Source organism: Ostrea edulis, chromosome 3, assembly GCF_947568905.1.
Source record: "Ostrea edulis chromosome 3, xbOstEdul1.1, whole genome shotgun sequence".
Classification (NCBI taxonomy): Eukaryota; Metazoa; Mollusca; class Bivalvia; order Ostreida; family Ostreidae; genus Ostrea; species Ostrea edulis.
The window spans coordinates 82,284,444-82,300,385 of NC_079166.1; the positions used below are offsets into that span (position 1 = coordinate 82,284,444).

General features: G+C 35.2%; 1 protein-coding gene across 5 annotated transcripts in view; it reads right to left on the minus strand.

The window, feature by feature from the left end:
- LOC125677494 (uncharacterized) overlaps positions 1-15,942 on the minus strand; it is a 191,333-nt gene that overhangs the window by 71,173 nt on the left and 104,218 nt on the right. The window lies entirely within an intron of this gene.

Here is a 15,942-nt window from a genome sequence, read left to right on the forward strand (position 1 = left end):
GCACGCGCATGCACGTGCGCTTAATTCTGATTGGACGATTTTGAAATCCCAATAACTTTCTTATGAGTGAAGCAATCGATACCAAATTCATATAGCAAGTATAATGTTCAAATGTCTATTGAATAGCATCAACAAAATTGCTGTGTGTTACTCACGCGCACGTGTATGCACGTGCATTGATTTCGGTCTTTGTAGTTTTGAGTTGCCGTTAATTTCTCGTTTTTCATTGAACAGTTGTGAAACTTCTTTTGTACTCATATAGTCAGACTTGTAATGTATCGAGATGGTCGAATTATTTATATGCACGAACGTGCACGTGTACAAAACTCTCAGATCTTTATAACTGATTTGAACTAGTATGAAATGGACTGAACGTTATAATATAGTTATATATTCACATGCTAAACAGTTTGCAATGGTCAAAACAACTTGTACTGAAATAAATGTCACCACTTACTAAATGGGGGAATGTTTGGGGAACATCTGTAACGGTCCCCGTTACAATAAGTACTAGTTATGTTCCCCAAACAAAGTTTGGGAACATATTGGTTTTACTCTGTTTCTTCTTATTATTATGTTCCCCAAACAAAGTTTGGGAACATATTGGTTTTACTCTGTTTCTTATTATTAGGGTCTTCCGTCTTCAGCGGAAGACCCTTCTATTATTCTATTGTTGATTTTTCACTTTTCTTATTATTATTATTATTATTCTTTTTTTTTCTCCTTACCGATTTTTGTGCAGAAGATTTCTCGGAGATGGCTGGATCGATTTGCTTCAAATTTTCAGGATTGATGCGTTGCCATTTGAAGTTTGTACCGCCGTTTCAATTTTTGAAAAATCACGTCCGGTTGGAAGTTATCCCCCTTTTATCGATTTTCAGATGACCATTTTGTCCAGACAAAAACTCAAAAACGATAAAAGCTAGAGTGCTGAAATTTTCAGTGATGTTAGACGACATGTTGTAGTTGTGCACCTGGGTTTTCAAAATTTCCGGAAGCGCCTAGTATGGAAGCTCGGTAGGGGTAGAAAATGGAGTTTAAAAAAGTGTCCAATTTTTTTCCACGTTTTAAATCAGAACTTTTTACTCGTAAATATTTTGTTTAGATATATATAACAAAAGTTGTACAGTTTATTGAGATCTTTCGTGTCATATCAAGAAATAGGCCCATGGGCCTCATGGCTCGCCTGAACCATTGAATTTCTGTAACAATGATTAACTTTTTTCTCACGAAACTTTTGGTAAGACATGTAGAATAAAAGTTGTTCAGTTTTGCAAGATCTATTTAAAGATATCTTAAAAAAGGCTTCCGGGCGTCATGGCTCGCCTGAACAGTCGAATTTGTATCGCAATTAATAACATTGATAACGTTTTTCTCGAGAAACTTTTGATAAGACATGTAGAACAAAAGTTGTTCAGTTTCGCAAGCGTTAACTAACGATGTTAAGAAATAGGCCTGCTGGTCTCATGGCTCGCCTGAACAGTTGGATTATTGTTGCAATCTATAACATTTTTATCAAGAAACTTTTAATAAGACATCTTGAACAAAAGTTGTTCAGTTTTGCAAGATCTTTCGAACAACATCATGAAAAAGGCGAACGGGTCTCATGGCTCGCCTGAACAGTTTGATCAGTGTCACAATTACTAACTTTTTTCTCGAGAATCTTTTCATAAGACATGTAGAACAAAAGTTGTTCAGTTTTGCAAGATCTTTCAAACGATATCAAGAAAAAGGCCCACGGGCCTTAAGACTCACCTTAACAGGTATAAATGTCGCATAACTTTATACTCGTAAATATTTTGTTTAGATATATATAACAAAAGTTGTACAGTTTATTGAAATCTTTCGTGCCGTATCAAGAAATGGGCCAATGGGCCTCATGGCTCGCCTGTACCATTGAGTTTCGGTTACAATGATTAACTTTTTCCTCACCAAACTTTGATGAAACACGTAGAGTAAAAGTTGTTCAGTTTTGCAAGATATATCTAATGATATCAAAAAATAGGCCTACGGGTGTCACGGCTCGCCTGAACAGTCGAATTTGTATCACAGTTAATAACATTAATAACTTTTTTCTCGAGAAACTTTTATAAGACATGTAGAACAAAAGTTGTTCAGATTCGCAAGCGTTAACTAACGATGTGAAGAATAAGGACTGTGGGTCTCATGGCTCACCTGAACAGTTGGGTTATTGTTGCAATCTATAACATTTTAGTCAAGAAACTTTAAATGAGACATCTAGAGCAAAAGTTGTTCAGTTTTGCAAGATGTTTCAAACAACATCATGTAAAAGGCGAACGGGCCTCATGGCTCGCCTGAACAGTTTGATTAGTGTCACAATCAATAACTTTTTTCTCGAAAAACTTTTGATAAGACATGTAAAACAAAAGTTGTTCAGTTTTGCAAGATTTTTCAAACGATATCAAGAAAAAGGGCCCACGGGCCTTATGACTCGCCTTAACAGTCTGATAAATGTCGCAATCAATAACTTTTTTCTCAAGAAAATTTTAATAGGACATGTAGAACAAAATTTGTTCAGTTTTGCGAGATATATCTAGAATGATATAAAAAAAAAAAATAGGCCTCCGAGCGACATGACTCACCTGATCAGTCTCGAATTTGTATCGCAGTAAATAACATTATTAACTTTTTTGTCGAAAAAAAGGCTGATCCCTTTAATTAGTGGCCGAGAGCGGCAGAGATTCTTTAATTTATAGCACTTAAATGATCAATATTTGTAAAACATTACCGAAGCTAAATTGTACGTCTAGACAATATATTTGTATCATTATTTATGAATGAAAATCTCAGTCAAATTCTTATCTCATCACATCTAAAATTGGACGGAAGACCCACTCGTTGCTCGCAACGAGATCGCATCTAGTTATTATTCTTTTTTTTTCTCCTTACCGATTTTTGTGCAGAAGATTTCTCGGAGATGGCTGGATCAATTTGCTTCAAATTTTCAGGATTGATGCGTTGCCATTTGAAGTTTGTACCGCCGTTTCAATTTTTGAAAAATCACTTCCGGTTGGAAGTTATCCCCCTTTTATCGATTTTCAGATGACCATTTTGTCCAGACAAAAACTCAAAAACGATAAAAGCTAGAGTGCTGAAATTTTCAGTGATGTTAGACGACATGTTGTAGTTGTGCACCTGGGTTTTCAAAATTTCCGGAAGTGCCTAGTATGGAAGCTCGGTAGGGGTCGAAAATGGAGTTTTAAAAAGTGTCTCATTTTTCTCCACGTTTTAAATCATAACTATTTACTCGTAAATATTTTGCTTAGACATGTATAACAAAAGTTGTACAGTTTATTGAGATCTTTCGTGTCATATCAAGAAATGGGCCCATAGGCCTCATGGCTCGCCTGAACCATTGAATTTCTGTTACAATGATTAACTTTTTTCTCACGAAACTTTTGATAAGACATGTAGAATAAAAGTTGTTTAGGTTTGCAAGATCTATCTAATGATATAAAAAACTAGGCCTCAGGGCGTCATGGCTCGCCTGAACAGTCGAATTTGTATCACAATTAATAACATTAATAACTTTTTTCTCGAGAAACTTTTGACAAGACATGTAGAACAAAAGTTGTTCAGTTTCGCAAGGGTTAACTAACGATGTTAATAAATAGGCCTGCGGGTCTCATGGCTCACCTGAACAGTTGGGTTATTGTTGCAATCTATAACATTTTTGTCAAGAAACTTTTAATAAGACATCTTGAACAAAAGTTGTTCAGTTTTGCAAGATCTTTCGAACAACATCATGAAAAAAGCCAACGGGCCTCATGGCTCGCCTGAACAGTTTGATAAGTGTCACAATTACTAACTTTTTTCTTGAGAATCTTTTGATAAGACATGTAGAACAAAAGTTGTTCAGTTTTGCAAGATCTTTCAAACGATATCAAGAAAAAGGCCCACGGGCCTTATGACTCGCCTTAACAGTGATAAATGTCGCATAACGTTATACTCGTAAATATTTTTTTTAGACATATATAACAAAAGTTGTACAGTTTATTGAGATCTTTCGTGTCGTATCAAGAAATGGGCCCATGGGCTTCATGGCTCGCCTGAACCATTGAATTTCTGTTACAATGATTAACTTTTTCCTCACGAAACTTTGATGAAACATGTAGAATAAAAGTTGTTCAGTTTTGCAAGATCTATCTAATGATATCAAAAAATAGGCCTGAACAGTCGAATTTGTATCACAATTAATAACATTAATAACTTTTTTCTCGAGAAACTTTTGATAAGACATGTAGAACAAAAGTTGTTCAGATTCGCAAGTGTTACTAACGATGTTAAGAATAAGACCTGCGGGTCTCATGGCTCACCTGAACAGTTGGGTTATTGTTGTAATCTATAACATTTTAGTGAAGAAACTTTAAATGAGACATCTAGAGCAAAAGTTGTTCAGTTTTGCAAGATGTTTCAAACAACATCATGAAAAAGGCGAACGGGCCTCATGGCTCGCCTGAACAGTTTGATTAGTGTCACAATCAATAGCTTTTTTCTGGAGAAACTTTTGATAAAACATGTAGACCAAAAGTTGTTCAGGTTTGCAAGATCTTTCAAACGATATCAAGAAAAAGGCCCACGGGCCTTATGACTCGCCTTAACAGTCTGATAAATGTCGCAATCAATAACTTTTTTCTTAAGAAAATTTCCATAGGACATGTAGAACAAAATTTGTTCAGTTTTGCGAGATATATCTAGAATGATATATAAAAAAAAAATAGGCCTCCGGGCGGCATGACTCGCCTGCTCAGTTGAATCTGTATCGCAGTAAATAACATTATTAACTTTTTTCTCGAAAAAAAGCTGACCCCTTTAATTAGTTGCCGAGAGGTAGAGAGAGTCTTTAATTTATAACATTTAAATGATCAATATTTGTAAAACATTACCAAAGCTAAATTGTACGTCTAGACAATATATTTGTATCATTATTTATGAACGAAAATGTCAGTCAAATTCTTATCTAATCACATCTAAATTTGGACGGAAGACCCACTCGTTGCTCGCAACGAGATCGAATCTAGTCTTATTAGGGTCTTCCGTCTTCAGCGGAAGACCCTTCTATTATTCTATTGTTGATTTTTCACTTTTCTTATTATTAGGGTCTTCCGTCTTCAGCGGAAGACCCTTCTATTATTCTATTGTTGATTTTTCACTTTTCTTATTATTATTATTATTATTCTTTTTTTTTCTCCTTACCGATTTTTGTGCAGAAGATTTCTCGGAGATGGCTGGATCGATTTGCTTCAAATTTTCAGGATTGATGCGTTGCCATTTGAAGTTTGTACCGCCGTTTCAATTTTTGAAAAATCACTTCCGGTTGGAAGTTATCCCCCTTTTATCGATTTTCAGATGACCATTTTGTCCAGACAAAAACTCAAAAACGATAAAAGCTAGAGTGCTGAAATTTTCAGTGATGTTAGACGACATGTTGTAGTTCTGCACCTGGGTTTTCAAAATTTCCGGAAGCGCCTAGTATGGAAGCTCGGTAGGGGTCGAAAATGGAGTTTAAAAAAGTGTCCAATTTTTTTCCACGTTTTAAATCAGAACTTTTTACTCGTAAATATTTTGTTTAGATATATATAACAAAAGTTGTACAGTTTATTGAGATCTTTCGTGTCATATCAAGAAATAGGCCCATGGGCCTCATGGCTCGCCTGAACCATTGAATTTCTGTAACAATGATTAACTTTTTTCTCACGAAACTTTTGGTAAGACATGTAGGATAAAAGTTGTTCAGTTTTGCAAGATCTATTTAAAGATATCTTAAAAAAGGCTTCCGGGCGTCATGGCTCGCCTGAACAGTCGAATTTGTATCGCAATTAATAACATTGATAACGTTTTTCTCGAGAAACTTTTGATAAGACATGTAGAACAAAAGTTGTTCAGTTTCGCAAGCGTTAACTAACGATGTTAAGAAATAGGCCTGCTGGTCTCATGGCTCGCCTGAACAGTTGGATTATTGTTGCAATCTATAACATTTTTGTCAAGAAACTTTTAATAAGACATCTAGAACAAAAGTTGTTCAGTTTTGCAAGATCTTTCGAACAACATCATGAAAAAGGCGAACGGGCCTCATGGCTCGCCTGAACAGTTTGATCAGTGTCACAATTACTAACTTTTTTCTCGAGAATCTTTTCATAAGACATGTAGAACAAAAGTTGTTCAGTTTTGCAAGATCTTTCAAACGATATCAAGAAAAAGGCCCACGGGCCTTAAGACTCACCTTAACAGGTATAAATGTCGCATAACTTTATACTCGTAAATATTTTGTTTAGATATATATAACAAAAGTTGTACAGTTTATTGAGATCTTTCGTGCCGTATCAAGAAATGGGCCAATGGGCCTCATGGCTCGCCTGTACCATTGAGTTTCGGTTACAATGATTAACTTTTTCCTCACCAAACTTTGATGAAACACGTAGAGTAAAAGTTGTTCAGTTTTGCAAGATATATCTAATGATATCAAAAAATAGGCCTACGGGCGTCATGGCTCGCCTGAACAGTCGAATTTGTATCACAGTTAATAACATTAATAACTTTTTTCTCGAGAAACTTTTATAAGACATGTAGAACAAAAGTTGTTCAGATTCGCAAGCGTTAACTAACGATGTGAAGAATAAGGCCTGTGGGTCTCATGGCTCACCTGAACAGTTGGGTTATTGTTGCAATCTATAACATTTTAGTCAAGAAACTTTAAATGAGACATCTAGAGCAAAAGTTGTTCAGTTTTGCAAGATGTTTCAAACAACATCATGAAAAAGGCGAACGGGCCTCATGGCTCGCCTGAACAGTTTGATTAGTGTCACAATCAATAACTTTTTTCTCGAAAAACTTTTGATAAGACATGTAGAACAAAAGTTGTTCAGTTTTGCAAGATTTTTCAAACGATATCAAGAAAAAGGCCCACGGGCCTTATGACTCGCCTTAACAGTCTGATAAATGTCGCAATCAATAACTTTTTTCTCAAGAAAATTTTAATAGGACATGTAGAACAAAATTTGTTCAGTTTTGCGAGATATATCTAGAATGATATAAAAAAAGAAAATAGGCCTCCGGGCGGCATGACTCACCTGATCAGTCTCGAATTTGTATCGCAGTAAATAACATTATTAACTTTTTTGTCGAAAAAAAGGCTGATCCCTTTAATTAGTGGCCGAGAGCGGCAGAGATTCTTTAATTTATAGCACTTAAATGATCAATATTTGTAAAACATTACCGAAGCTAAATTGTACGTCTAGACAATATATTTGTATCATTATTTATGAATGAAAATCTCAGTCAAATTCTTATCTCATCACATCTAAAATTGGACGGAAGACCCACTCGTTGCTCGCAACGAGATCGCATCTAGTTATTATTATTAGTGTTGTTCTTTTTCTTACCGATTTTGTGCACGCGATTTCTCAAAAACTGCTGGATAGATTTTCATGAAATTTTCAGGATAGATATAAAATAGGATTGTCTAAAACGGGTTTTTTTTTGGTTTTGCAAAAATCACTTCCGGTCGCAAGTTACGGCCGAATTTCCGTTTTTCAGTTGACATTTTGTCCGGGCGTTTTCTCATAAACGGTTAAAGATTGAGTCTTCAAACTTTCAGGGATGTTAGATGGTGACTTGTACCTTTGTAATAAGGTTTATCATTGCCATCCGTCACTTCTGGCCGTCACCGGAAGTGAACAAAAGAAACGTCAAATTTCAAAATTATTCTTTTGAAACAAAACTTGCCTACATGAATGAGGTCTCTTTTGGCATTTTAGAAAATGTTAGACTTACCGGAAGTTTAACCAGCAACTTCCGGTTTTTAGAGAATAACTTCGAAAAGATGGCCTTTCTTTGTCCTCGTATATCTCGCTTATTTATCAACTTTTTTATACGATATTTACAGATATTATTGACATTATCCGTCTCAAGAAAACCTGTGAATACTATTTAAAAATTCACTTCCGGTCGCAAGTTACGGCCGAAGTTCCGTTTTTCAAATGACATTTTGTCCGGGCGTTTTCTCATAAACGGATAAAGATTGAGTCTTCAAACTTTCAGGGATGTTAGATGGTGACTTGTAGCTTTGTAATAAGGTTTATCATTGCCATCCGTCACTTTCGGTCGTCACTGGAAGTGAACAAAAGAAACGTCAAATTTCAAAATTTTACTTTTGAAACAAAACTTGGGTAGATGAATTAGGTCTCTTTTGGCATGTTAGAAAATGTTAGACTTACCGGAAGTTTAACCAGCAACTTCCGGTTTTTAGAGAATAACTTCGAAAAGATGGTCTTTCTTTGTCCTCGTATATCTCGCTTATTTATCAACTTTTTTGTACGATATTTACAGATATTATTGACATTATCCGTCTCAAGAGAACCCCTTAATACTATTTCAAAATTCACTTCCGGTCGCAAGTTACCGCCGAATTTCCGTTTTTCAAATGACATTTTGTCTGGGCGTTTTCTCATAAACGGATAAAGATTGAGTCTTCAAACTTTTAGGGATGATAGATGGTAACTTGTAGCTCTGTAATAAGGTTCATCATTGTCATCCGTCACTTCCGGCCGTCACCGGAAGTGAACAAAAGAAACGTCAAATATCAATTTTATGCTTTTGAAACAAAATGTGCATGGAATAATTAAGTGTCTTTTGGAGTTTCAGAAAATGTAACACTTAACGGAAGTTTAAACAATAACTTCCGGTTTTTAAAGAAAAACTTTCAAAAATTGTTCTTTCTTTGCTATCATATCTCTCGCTTATAAATCAAGTGTTTCATATGATACAGATGTAAATGACGTCATCCATCTTTAGAGTATAGTGAATTGTTTTTTTTCAAAATTCACTTCGGTTCGATAAATGTCTACGATTTCTGGGGTTTTTTCTCCAAGTGTTTTCTCATAAATAATCAAAGATTGGGTCTTGAAACTTTCAGGAATGTTAGGTGGTGACTTGTAAATGTGACATACGTGTTTCAATTTTGTTGCCGAGAGTCTCTTCTGTCATCCACCGGAAGTATCTTAAAAATATGTAATTTTTCATATTTTTTAAATTCTAATGCTCATAACATTATTTGTTAGAGTGTAATAAGTCATACCATTCCACCGGAAGTCGGTGGTTAAAAACCGGAAGTTGTTCGAAAACTCTGTATTTTTCATCGAAATTTTTAATGTGGGTTCCTACGTTTTCCATTTGGAATTTTTAGTCGTTTTATGAACTCCTGAGATACTAGAAAGTGAATATAACAAAACCGAATTTTTTTATAATTGATAAATCATGTCTTACATATACATGTTTATTTCTTTCATGTATAGTCGTTCTTAACTAATTGAATTCTCCCAGTCAATATCCTATCTCGTTAGAAATTGGACGGAAGACCTATTCGTTGCTCGCAACGAGATCATTTCTAGTTAGGGTCTTCCGTCTTCAGCGGAAGACCCTTCTATTATTCTATTGTTGATTTTTCACTTTTCTTCTTATTATTATTATTATTCTTTTTTTTTTCTCCTTACCGATTTTTGTGCAGAAGATTTCTCGGAGATGGCTGGATCGATTTGCTTCAAATTTTCAGGATTGATGCGTTGCCATTTGAAGTTTGTACCGCCGTTTCAATTTTTGAAAAATCACTTCTGGTTGGAAGTTATCCCCCTTTTATCGATTTTCAGATGACCATTTTGTCCAGACAAAAACTCAAAAACGATAAAAGCTAGAGTGCTGAAATTTTCAGTGATGTTAGACGACATGTTGTAGTTGTGCACCTGGGTTTTCAAAATTTCCGGAAGTGCCTAGTATGGAAGCTCGGTAGGGGTCGAAAATGGAGTTTTAAAAAGTGTCCAATTTTTTTCCACGTTTTAAATCATAACTTTTTACTCGTAAATATTTTGTTTAGACATATATAACAAAAGTTGTACAGTTTATTGAGATCTTTCGTGCCATATCAAAAAATGGGCCCATGGGCCTCATGGCTCGCCTGAACGATTGAATTTCTGTTACAATGATTAACTTTTTTCTCACGAAACTTTTGATAAGACATGTAGAATAAAAGTTGTTCAATTTTGCAAGATCTATCTAATGATATTTACAAAAAGGCCTCCGGGCATCATAGCTCGCCTGAACAGTCGAATTTGTAACACAATTAATAGCATTAATAACGTTTTTCTCGAGAAACTTTTGACAAGACATGTAGAACAAAAGTTGTTCAGTTTCGCAAGCGTTAACTAACGATGTTAAGAAATAGGCCTGCAGGTCTCATGGCTCACCTGAACAGTTGGGTTATTGTTGCAATCTATAACATTTTTGTCAAGAAACTTTTAATAAGACATCTAGAACAAAAGTTGTTCAGATTTGCAAGATCTTTCGAACAACATTATAGAAAAGGCCAACGGGCCTCATGGCTCGCCTGAAGAGTTTGTTTAGTGTCACAATCGATAACTTTTTTCTGGAGAAACTTTTTATAAGACATGTAGAACAAAAGTTGTTCAGTTTCGCAAGTGTTAACCTAACGATGTTATGAAATAGGCCTGCGAGTCTCATGGCTCACCTGAACAGTTGGGTTATTGTTGCAAGCTATAACATTTTTGTCAAGAAACTTTTAATAAGACATCTAGAACAAAAGTTGTTCAGTTTTGCAAGATTTTTCGAACAACATCATGAAAAAGGCGAACAGGCCTCATGGCTCGCCTGAACAGTTTGATTAGTGTCACAATCAATAACTTTTTTCTCGAAAAACTTTTGATAAGATATGTAGAACAAAAGTTGTTCAGGTTTGCAAGATTTTTCAAATGATATCAAAAAAGAGGCCCACGGGCCTTATTACTCGCCTTAACAGCCTGATAAATGTCGCAATAAATAACTTTTTTCTCAAGAAAATTTTAATAACACATGTAGAACAAAATTTGTTCAGTTTTGCGAGATATATCTAGAATGATATTTTAAAAAAATAGGCCTCCGGGCGACATGACTCGCCTGATCAGTCGAATTTGTATCGCAGTAAATAACATTATTAACTTTTTTGTCGAAAAAAAAGGCTGACCCCTTTAACTAGTGGCCGAGAACCGCAGAGATTCTTTAATTTATAGCACTTAAATGATCAATATTTGTAAAACATTACCGTAGCTAAATTGTACGTCTAGACAATATATTTGTATCATTATTTATGAACGAAAATCCCAGTCAAATTCTTATCTCATCACATCTAAAATTGGATGGAAGACCCACTCGTTGCTCGCAACGAGATCGCATCTAGTTAGGGTCTTCCGTCTTCAGCGGAAGACCCTTCTATTATTCTATTGTTGATTTTTCACTTTTCTTATTATTAGGGCTTTCCACCTTTCAGTGGAAAGTCCTATTGTTATTGTTCTGTTTATTAGGGCTTTCCACCTTTCTGTGGAAAGTCCTATTGTTATTGTTCTGTTTATTATTATTTTCCTGCCGTCAAAAAAAATTTTCGTCTTAAGACTTATCGAAAAACTTTATAGTCCATCATATAGTACTCCCTGAGAAACGAATACAGTTCACCCTGCCTAATTGACCTTTGACCCCTTACGGAGTTATTGGACCTTTCGCAGAAATCATTGTTAGCACTTCTACTTTGTAACCATAAATGATAGAAGGATAAAACCTTTTCTAAAACATAGAGGGTAATTAGTAGAAGGGAAGAATTTAAAATGAAGGGATTCGGTGTCCCCTAAAGGGAGTTAATGCCTCTTTATGTTTTGCAATTTATTCGTAAAATATGTCGAGCTTGAGAACGGTTTGTCGTAGAGACATGGGACCAACTGGAATAGGATCGGTGACCTTTGACCTTGAAAATTAGGTCAAGGTCAAAGGTCAAGGTCATCAGAAAAGAGGAAAAAATAGCACTTTTTATACTCTCTTTCCTGCTTAAGATAGCGTTGAAATATTATATGGGTAAGTATTGACTTCTTGATTGGTTTTGATAGTATGCATTACAACTTTGAACTTTGACCCTTCTGTGAATTTCGGAGACTCGCGTCGAAAACCTTGTTATCGCTACTCCTACTTAACAGAAAGTCATAGAGACACGAAACCTTCGCTAATGAATTCACAGTAAAACCCTCTTGCAAAGAAAAAATAATCAAAGGGATACGAAAACCCTTAAGCATAGTTATTGCCCCTGAAAGTCTCCAATATCATTATCTAAGCCTATAACTTTTGTATTAATAGAGATAGAGACATGGGACCACTTGCATTAAGACCGATGACCTTTGACCTTCAAAATGAGGTCAAGGTCAAAGGTCAAGGTCATCATCAAAATTAATTTTTTTCCATTTTCAAGGTCTTTCAAAGTATTTTTAGCATTGAGAAGTTAACCGAAAGTAACCGAAAACCCCTAAACAAATTATTGACCCTGAATGTCTTGATTAACATTTTTTAAGCTTATAGCTTTTACATTAATATAGATAGAGACATGGAATCACTTGGATTAAGACCGATGACCTTTGACCTTCAAAATGAGGTCAAGGTCAAAGGTCAAGATCATTGAGAAAATTATTAAATTTTCTAAGTCGTTTTGAGTTTCGTACATCATCCTAAATATTCTTAAATATCTATCTTTAAATCATTGTAGGTGGAAAGCCCTCTAATTGTTCGCGAACAATTAGGATCACTAGTTATTATTATTATTTTCCTGCCGTCAAAAAAAATCTTCGTCTTAAGACTTATCGAAAAACTTTATAGTCCATCATATAGTACTTCTTGAGAAACGAATACAGTTCACCCTGCGTAATTGAACTTTGACCCCTTACGGAGTTATTTGACCTTTCGCAGAAATCATTGTTAGCGCTTCTACTTTGTAACCGTAAATGATAGGAGGATGAAACCTTTTCTAAAACATAGAGGGTAATTAGTAGAAGCGAAGAATTTAAAATGAAGGGATTCAGTGTCCCCTAAAGGGAGTTAATGACTCTCTATGTTTTGCAATTTATTCGTAAAACATGTCGAAGTTGAGCACGGTTTGTCGTAGAGACATGGGACCAACTGGAATAGGATCGGTGACCTTTGACCTTGAAAATTAGGTCAAGGTCAAAGGTCAAGGTCATCAGAAAAGAGGAAAAAATAGCACTTTTTATACTCTCTTTCCTGCTTAAGATAGCGTTGAAATATTATATGGGTAAGTATTGACTTCTTGATTGGTATTGATAGTATGCATTACAACTTTGAACTTTGACCCTTCTGTGAATTTCGGAGACTCGCGTCGAAAACCTTGTTATCGCTACTCCTACTTAACGGAAAGTCATAGAGACACGAAACCTTCGCTAATGAATTCACAGTAAAACCGTATTGCAAAGAAAAAATAATCAAAGGGATACAAAAACCCTTAAGCATAGTTATTGCCCCTGAAAGTCTCCAATATTATTATTTAAGCCTATAACTTTTATATTAATATAGATAGAGACATGGGACCACTTGCATTAAGACCGATGACCTTTGACCTTCAAAATGAGGTCAAGGTCAAAGGTCAAGGTCATCATCAAAATTATTTTTTTTTCTTCCATTTTCAAGGTCTTTAAAGTATTTTTAGCATTGATAAGCTACCTGAAAGTAACCGAAAACCCCTAAACAAATTATTGCCCCTGAATGTCCTTATTAACATTTTTTAAGCTTATAGATTTTACATTAATATAGATAGAGATATGGGATCACTTGCATTAAGACCGATGACCTTTGACCTTCAAAATGAGGTCAAAGTCAAAGGTCAAGGTCATCGTGAAAATTATTAATTAAATTTTCTTGGTCATTTTGAGTTTCGTACATCATCTTAAATATTCTTAAATATCTTTTTTTAAATCATTGCAGGTGGAAAGCCCTCTAATTGTTCGCGAACAATTAGGATCACTAGTTATTATTATTATTCTTTTTTTTTCTCCTTACCGATTTTTGTGCAGAAGATTTCTCGGAGATGGCTGGATCGATTTGCTTCAAATTTTCAGGATTGATGCGTTGCCATTTGAAGTTTGTACCGCCGTTTCAATTTTTGAAAAATCACTTCTGGTTGGTAGTTATCCCCCTTTTATCGATTTTCAGATGACCATTTTGTCCAGACAAAAACTCAAAAACGATAAAAGCTAGAGTGCTGAAATTTTCAGTGATGTTAGACGACATGTTGTAGTTGTGCACCTGGGTTTTCAAAATTTCCGGAAGTGCCTATTATGGAAGCTCGGTAGGGGTTGAAAATGGAGTTTAAAAAAGTGTCCAATTTTTTTCCACGTTTTAAATCATAACTTTTTACTCGTAAATATTTTGATTAGATATATATAACAAAAGTTGTACAGTTTATTGAGATCTTTCGTGTCATATCAAGAAATAGGCCCATGGGCCTCATGGCTCGCCTGAACCATTGAATTTCTGTTACAATGATTAACTTTTTTCTCACGAAACTTTTGGTAAGACATGTAGAATAAAAGTTGTTCAGTTTTGCGAGATCTATTTAATGATATCTTAAAAAAGGCTCCCGGGCATCATAGCTCGCCTGAACAGTAAAATTTGTATCGCAATTAATAACATTGATAACTCTTTTCTCGAGAAACTTTTGACAAGACATGTAGAACAAAAGTTGTTCAGTTTCGCAAGCGTTAACTAACGATGTTAAGAAATAGGACTGCGGGTCTCATGGCTCACCTGAACAGTTGGGTTATTATTGCAATCTATAACATTTTTGTCAAGAAACTTTTAATAAGACATCTAGAACAAAAGTTGTTCAGTTTTGCAAGATCTTTCGAACAACATCATCAAAAAGGCCAACGGGCCTCATGGCTCGCCTGAACAGTTTGATTAGTGTCACAATCAATAACTTTTTTCTTGAGAAACTTTTGATAAGACATGTAGAACAAAAGTTGTTCAGTTTCGCAAGCGTTAACTAACAATGTTAAGAAATAGGCCTGCGGGACTCATGGCTCATCTGTACAGTTGGGTTATTGTTGCAATCTAAAACATTTTTGTCAAAAAACTTTTAATAAGACATCCTGAACAACTTTTGCAAGATCTTTCGGACAACATCATGAAAAATGCAAATGGGCCTCATGGCTCACCTTAACAGTTTGATTAGTGTCACAATTCCTAACTTTTCTCTCGAGTATCTTTTGATTAGACAGAACGAAAATCTCAGTCAAAATCTTATCTCATCTCATCTAAAATTGGACGGAAGACCCACTCGTTGCTCGCAACGAGATCGCATCTAGTTATTATTATTATTCTTTTTTTTTCTCCTTACCGATTTTTGTGCAGAAGATTTGTCGGAGATGGCTGGATCGATTTGCTTCAAATTTTCAGGATTGATGCGTTGCCATTTGAAGTTTGTACCGCCGTTTCAATTTTTGCAAAATCACTTCCGGTTGGAAGTTATCCCCCTTTTATCGATTTTCAGATGACCATTTTGTCCAGACAAAAACTCAAAAACGATAAAAGCTAGAGTGCTGAAATTTTCAGTGATGTTAGACGACATGTTGTAGTTGTGCACCTGGGTTTTAAACATTTCCGGAAGTGCCTAGTATGGAAGCTCGGTAGGGGTCGAAAATGGAGTTTAAAAAAGTGTCCAATTTTTTTCCACGTTTTAAATCATAACTTTTTACTCGTAAATATTTTGTTTAGACATATATAACAAAAGTTATACAGTTTATTGAGATCTTTCGTGTCATATCAAGAAATGGGCCCATGGGCCTCATGGCTCGCCTGAACTATTGAATTTCTGTAACAATGATTAACTTTTTTCTCACGAAACTTTTGATAAAACATGTAGAATAAAAGTTGTTCAATTTTGCAAGATCTATCTAAGGATATCAAAAAATAGGCCCCCAGGCATCATGGCTCGCCTGAACAGTCAAATTTGTATCACAATTAATAACATTAATAACTTTTTTCGCGAGAAACTTTTGACAAGACATGTAGAACAAAAGTTGTTCAGTTTCGCAAGCGTTAACTAAC